This window comes from Hypomesus nipponensis, chromosome 9 (genome assembly GCF_054491055.1).
Source record: "Hypomesus nipponensis isolate SF chromosome 9, ASM5449105v1, whole genome shotgun sequence".
Lineage (NCBI taxonomy): Eukaryota > Metazoa > Chordata > Actinopteri > Osmeriformes > Osmeridae > Hypomesus > Hypomesus nipponensis.
In genome coordinates, this window is record NC_140369.1 from 8,057,780 (window position 1) to 8,070,570 (window position 12,791).

Here is a 12,791-nt window from a genome sequence, read left to right on the forward strand (position 1 = left end):
GATGAAACATTGCTTTTAGATGATTGGAGAGCCATGTGAATAGTTATTGTCCTTCCTTCTATTTTTTAGGAGAATAAAACATGAAGGTCTCTCATGCAAAGTATTCTTTGATCTCTGTTAATACAAACCTGTATAAACAAAGGTTAAATAAGTCAAATGAAATAATGATATATAAATAGATGGAATCATGACTTCTCTTAAATTAATGCATTTGGAAACTTTTTGGAGCTGTTGGTTTCATAGATCTAAGCATAGGCAATACAAACACATTTATTGTTAATGGCACATTAGTCATTGTAGGCATTAATACAGACTAGTCTTTGAAGAAGCAAGATTTCTCAGTGTGTATTTATGCTTCAATCGAAGATTAATGCGCCTAATTAAACCTCAAGAGAATAAACAATGTGCTTTGGTCTCCTTTAGGACAGCTGAGTTTTAAGAAAAACAAAAACAAAACTGTGGATTGGGTTCACTGAGGAACAGTATCTTGTCCTCCTTAGCTTGTCTTTCTCTTCCCTTTAGTCACTAACCATAAATATGTGTCCGTGAATGTACAATGTTAACAGTTCTAGATGTCTAAAATGTCAATGTACACTGAGTTCTGGTTGGGGGATGTGTAATGTTGACATTTTGCCACCATTGTGCATCATGCAGTACTGATTTGAACATGGATGGACTGAAATTAATTGTTTTGTAGTTACTAAAACTTGCAACCAATTAAGGGCAGTGCCATATGTTTGATGGAAAATTCAGGGAGAATGATTCCATTCGCATGTACCAATCATATATACATTTACATCTCTCAAAAAAGTAGTTTAGCTGAGGCATAAACCATCCAAAAGTGGTGGAAGGTCATAAAAAGTTACACATTGGTTTGACATTTTTTGTGGTAAAAAAAGAAGAGAAGTCATGCATAAAGAACTGGCCTCAGAAAAGCTGAGAACCATGCATAGTTAATTCTCTTAGGCCAAGTAATTGGTGGTTACTTCTTAATAACCAGGTTTAAGTGTTAATTTGTTCAGTTCATGAAAGTGCACTGTCAGATCACTAACCTAACCAAGAATCCCATGAGGCGTAGCATCACTGAGGGCCAGCAATTGCTTGGCACATTTAATCAAGCATGTAGGCCTACTCTTAGAAAGGAAGAACCCACAGGGACCTGTCTCAATGTTCTGAAGGTCCCTATATCAAGGAGAGGAGGAAAGATCTACTCAGAATCTAGCTTTGCTTTAGGTTCTCCATTTGAATGTATTTATGGAGACATTTGATGACAATGACTGTTTCAATAAATGGCTGAGTGACTTTTCCAACAGCATTGCAAATGACCTTTTCTCAACGCACTAATTAATATGTTTTTGAAAATTGGTCAGTCAATTATTAGATTGAGAAAAGTATTTATTTTTCATACATTTATTTTCATTTTCATTTCACGCAAATTAGAAACAGATTGTTGAATTAGCCAGTAGATTAACTGACTTAATACTTCAATGATAAAACATTTTAATTAACTTCATTTTATATCTGATTGTATGTGACATGTTTACACACTTGATTTTGTTGCATACTTAAGCAATAAGCCCCAAGAGGCAACCCCCTTACCTGTTCTAAAATCAGCGCAAAACACTCGCAGGGCTTACTGCTTTTCTAAAACTGCTACTACAAATATTTGATATGATTTCATAAATAAAAACAATTAGAAACAAAATTGTTCAATAATAGACCGTCGTTCTTCTGCCACTACAAAGTATAGTTCCTCCATAAATTGTTGCCATGCAACAGCCATATGGACACCTTTGGAGTATTTTTTTATTTGAAATTATTGATGCACAGTAATATGGAATGTTAATGAATGTTATGAGGACAACCTGCAAGGTCATGCTGGATTTTACAAGGGCATGGAACGCGATATAGCCAATCACAATCAAAGATGGGAACAACCAGTTTTAAAACATAATGTCAGTCATATCTGTGTATGTTGAGTACATTATAAGCTGCATCTAAAAAGAGAACGTTTATGTTTGCTGGTCTGTTACATTTAGTCATTTAGCAGAAGCTCTTATCCAGAGCGACTTACGTAAGTACAGGGATATTCCCCTGAGAAAACCTTGCCCAAGGACACAATGTCATTTTTGCACAGCCAGGAATCGAACTGGAAACCTTCAGATTACTAGCCCAATTCCCTAAACGCTCAGCCACCTGACTCCTTTACATCATCATAAATAAAAGACTGTACCTCTTTTTCACTTGAATTGTTGTTGCAATTTTGCTCTTTGTGACACCACAAGGTCACCATCATCATGGTTAATTGCAATGTGTATTCGAAACAAAACAAGCCTTTTGAGATTGGTGTAAGCCTTAATCAAAACTGTGAGGATCAGTAGACATGAAATAATGAATGTCATAGACCGGCCTTTATTGAGTTTCTAGATAAATTCCACATGAGCATAAAATTATAATGACTTTGTAGAAGTTATTTGTTTTAGTTAATCAAGTAAATCACATCTTGATCTATGATTATGAAGAAAAAAACTATATATCATCAGCCTTTCCAGCCCAGAGTTGCTGTAACAACAGAAATAACTTTGTTATTGATTGTTTCAGTGCTGGTACAATAATAACATTTAAAAACACTTATTCTTATGGACAAGCTTAATAGAAGGACAGGAAAAGAAGGGTGGATGTGTTATGCCTTCAAATAATTCACAGTTTCCCATCCCACTGACAAATAATAAAGTCTTTGTGATTTTCTTTAACAAGCAAATCTATAACAAATATGGCAAAAGATGATTACCCAAAATGTCAGTAAAAGGAATAAGATCATGTATCCTCTCACGAATCAGTTTGAATGAGTGGGTGGCCAAACCCATCTTTAAGAGCAAATAAAAACACAAGTTCATGGTTTCATTTGGCTGCTAACTTACTTAGTGTGGTGGAGTGTAGCCTGACCTGATATGAATGGTTTCAGTTAGGTGATCAGTCTGGCTGTCAAGAATAGAATAAAAGGGGACATCATATTTCACAGTGGCATCAGAATGGGCTTGTATCAAATTAAAGGCTGTGCCTGTTTAAGCACATGAATTTTTTAGAACATTCTTTTTTCCCTTGAAGCCTTGTGAATTTGCTTGTCCTACTGCAGAACTGACAACATTCACCAGTGATGGGCTGTTTCATCACTCAAGTGGCAGCATAATGCTTGAACTCGTTTAGCTGAACATATGGAAGGCGCCATCGAGTTCTCCCCTCGATGGCTTCTGTGCAGATCTGTGGGCACACGTGCCATCCACAGAGCACATCACAGAGAACTAGGCTGCTGTGATTTTACAATAACGGAAATGTCACCTTCCCAAACATGTCTTCTGACGTTCAAGCTGACTGCAATTTGAATTTTGATGGCAATACAAGGGCAAACTAAGTGCAGCCACAACAGAGTAAACTTGGGCTGATTTCCATCTAAAATGCAAATACTGGCATGATCAGGGACAGTGAAGAAAATCCACCCATCACCACCATTCTGTTCTGACTGCATGCTGCTTCAGTATTTTATTGAAAGTAATACAAAACCTAATCATTTCTTGAACATTTTCGAATTGATTGGTATTATGTATTACATTCTCATCATGAATCAATGGCCTCCACATCGACACTTTACAGCCTGCTTGCGTTTGTTCTATGCATAGAAGGAAAGACATTTAGGCAAGCAGGCCATGGCAGGGCAGGCAGAGAACTGACAGATACTGACTGGTCATTTGGTACAGATTGTTTCTCACTTTCTCCAGCTGTTTCATGAATGCACATGTGGCTTGAGGATGAGACATTTCAAGTTTACAATAGAGGAGCTCAGAGTGTGCCCTACAGGACCACATATATGTAATCAAGGAAATACTCCCAGCAGAGTGGAAAATAACCAGCCAGTCTAGCGTTTACTTCAGCTGACTTATTTTTCTTCAGGACTGCATCACAAGTGAGAAATTATTGTTATGTTGGTTTCACTTGTTTAGTTTTTTTTATCTGGGGCTTAGGAATAGTGTTGCTTGAACATTGGCAACACAATCACAGTTTCGTGTATGCTTACGCAGGTGTATAGGTTGCTAAAGGTAGTTACAGAACATTCTAATTCATTCACAAACATGTATTTCTATACATTCTGTCTTTTTTTCTTTGCTGAGCTGAAAGGCCAAAACTTGCATATGTATGAGAGTGACATTTCAAAAGGAAACACCGTTTTAGAACACATTTTGAAAATCAATTGTCTACTGGGCTGATTATTTACATCAGAAAAGAAAGTAACTTACCCTGGGCACATTCATTGCTCATGAGAGCTATCACTAACTCTAAATATAGGAGATGAAATGGTGGTTGTTAAGATTTGATTAAGTAATCTACAAGGATTGATAATATGCATTAGTTAGATCAAGCAAGGCAAGTAGTGAACAAGGATTAAAAGTCCTTGTTGTTCTTAAACTCTGATTACTGCACCGTTGTTTGTTTATTTAATTGAAGATAGAAGTGCAACAAGTGTCTCGATAGTTACTGCACGTAAAACGCACAAATTGTCATCACAGGGCGTGTGCATTTCTGTTACTTGTCCATCTGATTTCAATTAATTAATTTATTGTTTGATACAAATATTTTTACTGACACCATCATGAGCAAAAAAATAATGGATTAAGAATAGAAATGATACCAACATGCAGATACAAATGTGAGGCTAATTGCCACTCTGCAAATTATTTGACTCTTCCAAACCAAGTCTGGTATGGCACACTGCTATGTATAATGATGTGCTCTGATTAACAGATACCCTCTATGCCAAAATCAGAGGCAAGAGATGAAGCCATGGTCTGCTTACATGTGTGGCACTTGGATGAAGTGAGACAATAAATGGGCAAAAATATAAATTACCATGACATAGCATTCCAATACGATTCAAATGCTTTCCATAGTTCAACGTATGACACAATATGAATGCAAACTGTAAACAATAAAGTTTTGTCTCATAATGAAGCATTTGTTTAGCTTATGCATATTGCTTTTGTGGCCCTTGGCATGGTGTTTTGGCATACAACACTACACTACTATACACCTACAGTTGTAGACATAAGGGATGATGTCCAAGGAGGTGTAGGCCTACAATATCATAAAATAGTGGACGATGCGAAGCGTGAACTGCCGACTCGCAATGGGAGTCCGCGGGCGCGTGCTTCAGTGACCTGAAGTCTGCTGTGATCACACCAAAGGCAAGGCAAGGCCAGTTTCTTTATATAGCACAATTCATACATCGTGGTTATTCAATGTGCTTCACATAAATACACAACAATGTGCTTCACATACATAAATACACAATGGGAATAAAATGTAACGTAAAAATAAATTCGAAATAAATAAATAATATCAAAAGGTGATCATCAAAACATGATCATAACAACAGTAAATTATAGGAAATGAACACAGCATGTGTCGCGAAAGATTATCAATGTTGAGATGTCACTGACGTTAGAAGACACGGACACAGTAAATTTTGAAAATGTATATTCCCTAAGGTTTTCTTTTTTATGCACTCGTTGGAATAAGATGTTGACTTGTTAAAGTGTTTCAATTCATTGTCAACGAAGGCTTTAGGTGTCGCCTGCAGCCGCCTGCAGCCCGGCTGACTTGAAGCAGCCAATGGCATTCTCAGCTTCAAGGCAGCCGGCTGCAGCCGACTGTCAACGCCGCCGGCGCTGCATGAAGTCAAAGAGTATAGAAGCACACAGTCAATATAAATTCTTTGATGAATTCGAACACACCTAGTAACTGCATCCCTGTTGCTATGGTTACTTATTTAGACACAGGCTCATAGGCTACTGTGTATCCAGTGCAATTATTTAGATCAGTGAACAGACAGTTTTAGTGGAACTACTTAGTAGGTGTACATTATCACATGATAATGGTCAGCCAATAAGAATTGAGTATTCTCTCAGACCATGGTATACATTTTCATAAAATACCTTTCCACTCATGTCAGTAACCAGTTCTCTTTTTCATCTCTTAATGAAAGTGGGTTAGGTAGGCTACAGTATACAATTGTATCTATTCTATGAAATTATGGAATTTATATTGGATCAAACACCACAATTATTTTCATAATGTTAGATCCTAAAGTAAAGGCACACTGTTCAATTTCCAGACATGTAACACCAGCTGCAGTAACAGGAACACTGATCTAGGTAAGATTTTTTTTTAAATAAAAAATGTTTGATGGCCCTACCATTAAAGCTCTAACTTGGTTAAAAGGGGCTTAGGTTATAGTATCAAAAGTATGATAACTAATTTTGCATTCTTCACTACATATTTTCCCTGAGAGCACTCTACTGAATGTTAAAAGGGTGTTCCAACCATGCTCTTATATATGGTTCTACAGGCCTGTGTCTAATAAGGCCACGGTGGGGATAATTAACACAGACCAGGGGAGCACACGGAGGTCTGGTTATCACCTGTGTACCCTGACATGGCTGCTGCTGGCTCCTTAATGAGGGTTGAGGACTCTCCTTTGGTCGGTAACTGAAATGTGAATGCTTGTGAGACTTTCTGTGAAGGCTTTCTGTAGACAGTGCTGTACTGTATGGATCATTAAAGCATTGCAAATACACACAGGAGAAGCGTAGAAGTAAAAGTATTAATGCTGTTCCTTTGCCTTTGACTAAATCAATGGGAAGGTCATCCGAGGAATGAGCAATATCAAGGTCAAGAACATATTGAATGCTGGGACACTATATTTTACTGAACTCAGAAGCACTCCAAAGTACCTATACTGTATGGCTTTATTCTTTATCCTCAATTGTTGGAATATAACAGTGTGTCCTGTTGAGGTATTCAGTGTCCCATGTACTGTATTCTACATGCAGAACATCCGTACCTGGTATATCACCAGTGAAATAAAGAGTATTTGGGTATTTTACATACTTGATAGAACCCAAAATAACTCAAATCAAGAGCAAGTGTAAATATCTTCCTTAGAATAAGGCAAGAGGTGAGGGACAGTAGCTATGATGTGTTTTGTGAACATGCTTGAGGACAGTTATACCCAGACATGCCCTGGGAGGACAGTGTCAGAGGCCCAGTAGACTGAGTCAATGTGACGAAGAAATGGGAAATGCCCTAAAGGCCGGGTGGCTGTCTATAGCCATTTCCAGCTGCAGGGTGAAATTTCCACTGCGGTATGATAATATTAGGTGACGTTGTCTAAGAATTGTCTAAATTTAACAATTAATTAATGTACATATATTTTACTTAGGTCTACATACCTTCTATATGTACCTCCTTCTATTTTCTTATTGCAAGCATGTCTTCATTGTTGAACACAAAAAAACACATACAAGCATATTGTTCTGGCGTTTCTATACAATGAACTGTGTTTCTGTAAAGTAAGAATGTATGAAAATTACTAATACAGTATGAAGTTCTGGGTTAGTTTTGAATTTATGATTTTCAAGATGAAAACTACTTCTGGCATTGATTTATAGTATCATGCGTACTCTCTTCCTTGGCCACTTATGAATGCCCCAGAACAACTCTAGATTTTGCTATCCAACAGTAAGCTTTAGATATATGTAATCTTCCATTAATCACAGATATTACTAGGTCAAGTCTGGCTTCAGTTGGTGGATGTTAAGATAGGTATAGTTCAGAAAGTCTTCTCTGAAGGGGGGAAAATGCTTGCTGCCTGTGACTAACAGAAGCAGCTGCAGCTTTGACAGCAGTAGTAGACCTGCAGTGGCAGATGTGGAATTACTCTACAACTCGAGTAAGATGATTTGGACATCCCAGGCAGGGGATGGGAGGAGGTCAAACAAGGAAGACAGGAGAGAGGAAATCCATCCTCTCTTCATTACATATGAGTATTATACTGTAGAGTACATGCATATATACAATTAATTCAACATGGACCCAAGGCAACTGTGTGTCTGACAACTGTATCATTTGAGGCCCTGCCTGGTGAGCCCAGAAGCCCAGACCTGCCCAACATACTTCAGGGCACACTGCTTTTCCTTGCAGTGGTGGCTATTTTGATAGAAAGCAGTTAACCTGAGGGAAAGATGCAGCAAACATCCGACTGGCATTTCCCAAAGGTATTAGTGCAAGGATGATAGGAGCTTTCAGTCTGGTAGCTAATAGATTCAGTTGCATGCGCCACTTATCGCCTTTGCAGATGGGATTGGAACCCAGCTGGTCTCACATTCTAACAGGGCTTATGAGAAGATTCTGAAGTGAGCGACAGACAAAGCTGGTTACAGAGTAATGCTACAGTATTGCAAGTAATTAAAGTCTGACCTTATTAATTCACAATTTAAGGAAATATTTGCCTATATGATACAGGATTTGTTGAATCTTGCTGTTTCATATTCCCCTGGGAATATAATACCTGGTTGTGCAGCAGTTTGAGCTGGATTTACCAATCATACTGTACGTACTGTATACGTTATCTTCAGTAGAGCTATAATGGATCTCCCCAACATTCTCAGACTATATATAAAGGTCATGGTAATTATATTTTTATGATTTGAGATTAATGGTATTCCCACATTAACATTTTCTGTGACCTATTCTCGCATTTATTTATAAGAATGCAACAAATTAAACTGTTGGGAGTTGTGTTATAATAAAATACAATAACTGACATTCATCATTTAAGTTCTGTGGAAGCTAACACTACAGTATGTACGTATGGTGATTTCCATGCTGCTAGTAAAGTTCCTTTAGTCAATAGCTCCTCTACTTCACTTTGATACTGTATGCCTCTGAGAATTCAGACATGGAGTATCTCAAATGAAATCCGATAAAGATAGACCACAAGAGAGCGTCTAGTTTGATCATATTCTCTACATCTCATATTTCATTTTATTGATTTGTTCTTTTTTCTTTTCTGGTTTATGACGTATGGGGACTCAATAATCTTTTCTTTTTTCTTGGGAGTTTGGGGATGCTGTTTCATAGAGCTCAGAGGAACAATTAAACCATCCTTGCTAGCAGGCAAATTTAGTATTTTCCACACATCCCAAAGCGAATGTAAAGTCTTTACATGGGATAACCTTTAAACCCTCCACATGTCTGGGTCCACATCATTTTGTTTATGAACAGTCTGGGGCCAATACCCACAGAAATCTATTAGCCAGTTTGACATGACAGCAGTTCCGAGTAGAATGGGTTTTTATTTCCCCTGTGAGTCCTAAATTTGGATTGGATCTCTGTGTCACAAAAGTTCTCAGGAAATGATTTCTTCCATAGTTTCATGGAGGACAAATAGGAAAGCATATTGACTGCAGACTCAGGCCTCCCTTTCAACTACACAGTACTGGAGTTGGGCAAGTTTGATATTCTAAATGTATTTTATTTGACTGACACAACTCTCATGTTTGTGCCTGAAGAAAGAATAACTATCCACATTCTGGTTCACATTAGATATTGAACAGTGGGTCATTAAAGCTCTTCATCCTTTTGAAATGCAAAAAAGAAAAGTAAAGAAAAAACGACATTGTCATTGTCACCCTGTTTACTCTGGCAGCAGGTTTATTAAGAGATCAAAAACAATCATTTTTAATTAGCTACTGAGGGAGCACACATCCAAAAGTGGGGCTACATGGCTTGTTGCTTATTTGCGGGTTCGCAAATGTTTGATTTAACCATGAGGTGGTCTCCGTTATTTGTGGATGTGGAACAAAGGAGACCACACAGAAACCCAAATCTGCCCACTAAAGCCTCTGACTCTGAAGGGAACGTTGTGCCGAGGACATCCTTTCATGCCATAAACTTTGATGTTTGTGCTCCGGTTTTCTTCAGTGTTCACTATTTTCATGGTTTAAGTAGACAATCACACAATCACGTTGTTTCCAAACTTTGCAAAGACGCCGAGACTTTTTTGGGGGGCATCAGAGGAAAGCATCTCCAAAAAGTTTGCAGCTTTTCTTCCAAAGAGTTGTTGTTTGCAGCTTGTTTGCAGCAATACTACTGTACTAATCACCTTGCAGATTACTCTGGTGCGGTGCCACATCAAGAGAGAATTCTTATGTTCCAGAAAAAGAAAGGCTGGTAATTGACTTCTGTCACCAGCAACGTCCTGACAATGATTGGGACTGGCACTATCATTAGAATACAATACAACCCAGTATGAGGTTCTCACAGAACAAACTAGCTTGGGGATTTTTCAAATTTTTACACCATGCCTCTCTGCCTTCACAACATGCTTGATAACATACTGTTCCAATTATCAATTTATAATTTTCAGGAAGCCAGAAGAAAGTTATGTATGTATGTATAAGAAAAACAATCAAAATCGACTTGCTATTAATATTTTACTGCGGATTCTACATGCAACTTTTAACATCCTTGTGTTTGATGACATCTGGAGGAATTAGAAGATATTTATTGATGGTTGCATCATCCTTGGTCCTTTGGTGGCATCAGTGATCTCAGCCCATGTACTACTGCAATAAACAGTCTATATTTACGCCATCATCCATGCATTAAAGATGATAGATTTTCAGCAACCACATCTTAAAATAGATTACAAATGTATCTGAAAAGATATTAAAATACAAAATGTTCTCAGCAGATCTTAAAAGACACCACAAAGACGTCAACATGTAGACCATAAAGTCAATGAGCACATTAACAACATTATATTGAATGTAGGTTATTGAACATAAATATCAGCATTTAGAGTTTTTCTTGTGTGATAACTTGTAATACTATGCCACAATGAAGTGTAACTGCAGTTCTTGCAGCTTCTATGTAACTACAATATTGTTAATTTAGCTATTGCCTGGCAGTTGCATGGTAGATAATGTAACCTTATTCAAAAGTGTTGAATGCCCCAAAACATAATGAACACACTATGTAAACATTAACATGGATGCTAAACAAACAGGAACATTCTACACACATGACTTGTGAACATACTTTATGGCAAAAAATGAAGGTCAATTTATTGTTATCCACCAGCAGGGGCACCACATGTCAAGTATCTCTTTAATAATGCCAGGAATCTCTGTCCAGTTTGTTCTGTCAAGGGGGATGCAGAGTAAGAAGACCCATATGCAGGAGACAGACAGGGAATAGGGAAATGTACAAGTGTAAACACATTCTATTTAACTAGAAATTCTAGCCACCAATCACAGTCTGAAATATATACCACGGGCACTTCGTGAAAATAACGAGAGAGGGTAGATAATCACTAGACACAGGCAACTTCTGTGCTATTAGCAGGTGGCATGACACATGAAACAGGAATGTCACTGCATGGGATATAAAATGCAGTTTCATTTGTCAATAATCAGCAAATTAGTCAGTGTCAAAAGAGCAATCTTTTGACAAAAGCAAAAGTTGAACCAATGGTAGTAGACTCCTCGCTGATTCTAGAGGCTTTTATCTGACGTTTAATGGGTTCTTAGCTTTAATGATTAATGGGCAGTTATAAGATCCACCAATCCTTAAGGATAACAGTAAATCAGTGGTAGGCAAAGAATTCACCTGAATCCTCAACGGTTTATTGCGAAAAAAGGGAAATAAATTATTGTGACCTTAATAGTAACATATGAAGTCAAAAAAAAAAAAAAAATCACAGTCAAGAATAACTGATATAGAATAAATTGTAGCAAGCAATTAAGCTAGGTGTCAGGTAAGTAAAACACATTGCAGCCCTATTTCAGATCTCTGCCATGGACGCAAGTCGTTTTGATAACTTAGAGGCTACTTCAGACACTCTCCTCAAAGTGCCTGATCAAAATTCTTTTTTTTTAAGTGCAGAGGAAATAGGCCTATGTCTCAGACTAAAGCAACAAACCTTTGTTGGTAGGGCATCAACCTCCTAAAATACAAAATAACAAATAGATTGTGTCACACTATAAGTCACAAACTCTAATACTCTCCAGCTCCCCCTCTTAGTGTATTATTTTGCACAAAGCAAGATGAACCATATACTATTTGTGTTTCTTTGGGATGTGGTTTTCTAAGGCTGTGACCCTCACTTTATTTAGCAGTAGAGGTCAGGCCCACAATCCAATCTTGGCTTTGGGCCAATCTGCAAATATTTGACACCACACAAACTTGGTATCCAGAGAAGCAGTCCTTGAATACAAAGCCATGTGTATGACCTGATCATCTTCCGGTCAGTCCCAAAAGATTGTTTCTCCAGAACTCATTTCACTCAGGGCCCTCCCTAACCCTTTCCCTCCCCCACCACTCACTGGCTATATGTACTCTTGTTTTACCCCTTTTTTGTGTACTGAGCATATAAAACTCCATGTCCTTCAAGTGCATGTTAGCAGTTTTTTTTGCGACAGCCGCCCTCCACATTAAGGGTGGCGGATGTTCACATAGATTTATATAAAGGCCTTTATATATATATATCTATGGATGTTCAGACCAATATTAACTCCAAGGTAACATACTTGTGCAATTATCGGCTACCATTAAAACATTTTGTATAACATCTTTATAAACATGATGTATAATGACCTAATTGAGTGGATGAGAATAAGCCTTTTGATTACTGTTGTCCTAATCGTATATATATGTATAATTTATTTATTTGGGAGGGGGGGGGGCATGTTCTAAAATGCAATTGGGTGTTCTACATTTCAGACATTTTTTACCTCATGAAACAATCAATGGATAAAGACACCACAAGAGACTGGCAGCTTCCCATAACACCAAAGCAAGGAAGAAATGATGTTTGCTGATGAGAGGTATCCTCCATGCTTGACGAGAGTTACTGAAGTTCACTGAATAAATGCAATTAAGTTTTTATGATCTCT

At 37.7% G+C, this 12,791-nt stretch overlaps 1 long non-coding RNA gene across 1 annotated transcript; it reads left to right on the forward strand.

The window, feature by feature from the left end:
• Nucleotides 1–5,929: 5,929 nt before the first annotated feature.
• On the forward strand, nt 5,930–6,570 carry LOC146272634 (uncharacterized). The gene is made up of 3 exons (XR_014766510.1): nt 5,930–6,045; nt 6,167–6,206; nt 6,401–6,570. It is a non-coding gene; the product is annotated as an uncharacterized LOC146272634 (long non-coding RNA).
• The last annotated feature ends 6,221 nt before the right edge of the window (nt 6,571–12,791 follow it).